Below are 3,770 nucleotides of genomic sequence, written 5' to 3'. Positions count from 1 at the left end.
CCCGGCGGTCAGGCCCCTGGAGCTATGGTTCGGGCACTCAGGGGTTGCGCCCTTGGACCTGTGGTGAGGGCCCCCAGGGGTTAGGCCCCCGAAGCTATGTTTCGGGCGCTCAGGATTTAGACCCCTGGAGCTCGTATTGGGGCCCCCAGGGGTTGGGCCCTTGGAACTGGGGTGGGGACCCCCAGGGTTTAGGCCCCTGGAGCTGGGCATGGGGCTCCCGGGGGTTAGGCCCCTGGTGCTATGGTTCGGGCGCTCAGGGGTTGGGCCTCTGGAGCTGGTGTTGGGTCTCCCAGGGGTTGGGCCCCTGGAGCTGGGGTTTGGGCCCCCGGGGGTTAGATCTCTGGAGCTATGGTTCGGGCAGTCAGGAGTTGGGCCCTTGGCGGTGGGTTGGGGGCCCCCAGGGGTTTGGACCCTGGAGCTATGGTTCGAGAGCTCAGGAGTTGGGCCCCTGGAGCTGGTGTTGGGGCCCCCAGGGGTTAGGCCCCTGGAGGTAACGTTCGGGCGCTGAGGGGTTGGGCCCCTGGAGCTGGTGTTGGGGTCCCCAGGGGTTAGGTCCATGGAGCTATGGTTCGGGCGCTCACAGGTTGGACCCCTGTAGCTGGTGTTGGGTCCCCCAGGGGTTGGGCCCCTGGAGCTGGTGTTTGGGCCCCCAGGGTTTATGCCCCTGGTGCTGGGGTTGGGGCCCCCGGGGGTTAGGCCCCTGGAGCTATGGCTCTGTCGCTCAGGGTTTCGGCCCCTGGAGCTGGTGTTGGGGCCCCCAGGTTTGGGCCCCTGGAGCTGGGGTTGGTGCCCTGGGGGTTAGGCCCCTAGAGCTATGGTTCGGGCGCTCAGGGTTTGGGCCCCTGGAGCTGGTGTTGGGTCCCCAAGGGTTAGGCCTCTGGAGTTATGGTTCGAGCGCTCAGGGGTTGGGCCCCTGGAGCTGGTGTGGGGGCCCACAGGGGTTGGGCCCCTGGAGCTGGGGTTGGGACCCCCAGCTGTTAGGCCCCTGGAGCTATGGTTCGGGCACTCAGGGGTTGGGCCGTTGCAGCTGGGGTGGGGGCCCCCAGGGGTTAGGCCCCTGGAGCTACGGTTCGGGCGCTCAGGGGTTTGGCTCCTGGAGCTGGTGTTGGGTCCCTCAGGGGTTGGGCCCCTGGAGCTGGTGTTGGAGCCCCAGGGGTTAGGCCCCTGGAGCTATGGTTCGGGCAGTCAGGGGTTTGGCCCCTGGAGCTGGAGTTGGGGCCCCCAGGGGTTGGGCCCGTGGAGCTGGGGTTGAGGCCCCCGGGTGTTTGGCACCTGGAGCTATGGTTCGGACTCTCAGGGGTTGGACCCTTGTAGCTGGTGTTGGGGCCCCCATGAGTTGGGCCACTGGAGCTGGTGTTGGGGTCCCCAGGGTTTGGGCCCCTGGTGCTGGTGCAGGGGCCCCCAGGGGTGAGACCCCTGGAGCTGGTGTTGGGGACCCCAGGGGTTAGGCCCCTGGAGCTATGGTTCGGGCGCTCAGGGATTGCGCCCTTGGACGTGGGGTGGGGGCCCCCAGGGGTTAGGCCCCTGGAGCTATGGTTCAGGCGCTCAGGATTTAGGCCCCTGGAGCTCGTGTTGGGGCCCCCAGGGGTTGGGCCCTTGGAGCTGGGGTGGGGACCCCCAGGTGTTAGGCCCCTGGAGCTGGGGATGGGCCCCCCGGGGGTTAGGCCCATGGTGCAATGTTTCGGGCGCTCAGGGGTTGGGCTTCTGGAGCTGGTGTTTGGGCTCCCAGGGGTTCGGACCCTGGAGCTGGGGTTCGTGCCCCCGGGGGTTAGGCCTCTGGAGCTATGATTCGGGCGGTCAGGATTTGGGCCCTTGGCGGTGGGTTGGGGGCCCCAGGGGTTAGGACTCTGGAGCTATGGTTCGGGCGCTCAGGGGTTGGGCCCCTGGAGCTGGTGTTGGGGGCCCCCAGGGGTTAGGCCACTGGAGGTATCGTTCGGGCGCTCAGGGGTTGGGCCCCTGGAGCTGGTGTTGGGGCCCCAGGGGTTTTGCCCAGGAGCTATGGTTCGGGCGCTCAGGGGTTGGGCACCTGGAGCTATTGTTGGGGCGCTCAGGGGTTGGGCTACTGGAGCTGGTGTTGGGGCCCCCAGGGGTTAGGCCCCAGGACCTATGGTTCGGGCGCTCAGGGGTTGGGTCCCTGGACCTACGGTTCGGGCGCTGAGAGGTTGGGCCCCTGGAGCTGGTGTTGGGGCCCCCAGGGGTTCGGCCCCTGGAGCTGGTGTTGGGGCCCCCAGGGATTAGGCCCCTGGAGCTATGGTTCGGGGGTCATGGGTTGGGCCCTTGGAGCTGGGGTTGGGGCCCCTGGGGGTTAGGCCCCTGGAGCTATGGTTCGGGCGCTCAGGGGTTGGGCACCTGAAGCTGGGGTCGAGGGCCCCAGGGGTTGGGACCCTGAAGCTCGGGTTGGGGCTCCCGGGGGTTAGGCCCGTGGAGCTATGATTCGGACGCTCAGGGGTTGGGGCCCTGGAGCTGGGGTTGGGGCCCCCATGGGTTAGGCCCCTGGAGCTATGGTTCGGGCGCTCAGGGGTTGGGCCCTTGGAGCTGGGGTGCGGGCCCCCAGGGGTTAGGCCCCTGGAGGTATTGTTCGGTCGGTCAGGGGTTGGGCCCCTGGAGCTGGTGTTGGGGCCCCCAGGGGTTATGCCCCTGGAGCTATGGTTCGGGCGCTCAGGGGTTGGGCCCCTTAAGCTGGTGTTGGGGCCCCCAGGAGTAGCGCCTCTGGAGCTGGGGTTGGGGCTTCCAGGTGTTGGGCCTCTGGAGCTGGGGTTGGTTTCCCAGTGGTTAAGCCCCTGGAGCTATGGTTCGGACTCTCAGGGGTTGGTCTTCTGGAGCTATGGTTCGGGCGCTCAGGGGTTGGGTCCCTGGAGCTGGTGTTGTGGCCCCCAGGGTTTGGGCCCCTGGAGCTTGGGTTGGAGCCTCCAGGGGTTCGGCCCTTGGAGCTGGGGTTGGGGCCCCTGGGGGTTAGGCCCCTGGAGCTATGGTTCGGGCGCTCAGGGGTTGGGCACCTGAAGCTGGGGTCGAGGGCCTCAGGGGTTGGGACCCTGAAGCTCGGGTTGGGGCTCCCGGGGGTTAGGCCCGTGGAGCTATAATTCGGACGCTCAGGGGTTGGGGCCCTGGAGCTGTGGTTGGGGCCCCCATGGGTTAGGTCCCTGGAGCTATGGTTCGGGCGCTCAGGGGTTGGGCCCTTGGAGCTGGGGTGGGGGCCCCCAGGGGTTAGGCCCCTGGAGGTATTGTTCGGTCGGTCAGGGGTTGGGCCCCTGGAGCTGGTGTTGGGACCCCCAGGGGTTATGCCCCTGGAGCTATGGTTCGGGCGCTCAGGGGTTGGGCCCCTTTAGCTGGTGTTGGGGCCTCCAGGAGTAGGGCCTCTGGAGCTGGGGTTGGGGTTGCCAGGCACAGAGTTGCACCGCTACGATGGAGGCAGAGGCAGCAGGTGCAGACACACTGAGGATGACTGGGTGCGGCAGCTGCGGCATGTACATGGTCCTAGAAGGAGCACCTGAAAGGAGTTTCATCTGCATGAAGTGCCGCCTGATAGAGCTGCTGGAGGAAAAGGTAAGGGGACTGGAGATGCAAGTGGAAACTCTGGCTGAGTTTAGAAGGGGATTTGAGCAGATGATGGAACACAGACTTGATGAGGCACAGGGGACAAGCTCAGGCGAGCGGACAAAAGCAGGACCTAAGGATTCTGAGGAGGGACTGCTGGGTGAGGAAAGTGGACGGTGGAAGCATGTCACTAGGAGAACTAGACAGAGGATAAGACGGGCCAGCGATGGACAAAT

The sequence above is a fragment of the Gopherus flavomarginatus genome, unplaced genomic scaffold (assembly GCF_025201925.1).
Source record: "Gopherus flavomarginatus isolate rGopFla2 unplaced genomic scaffold, rGopFla2.mat.asm mat_scaffold_91_arrow_ctg1, whole genome shotgun sequence".
NCBI lineage: Eukaryota > Metazoa > Chordata > Testudines > Testudinidae > Gopherus > Gopherus flavomarginatus.
Note: the sequence above shows the minus strand (reverse complement) of the source record.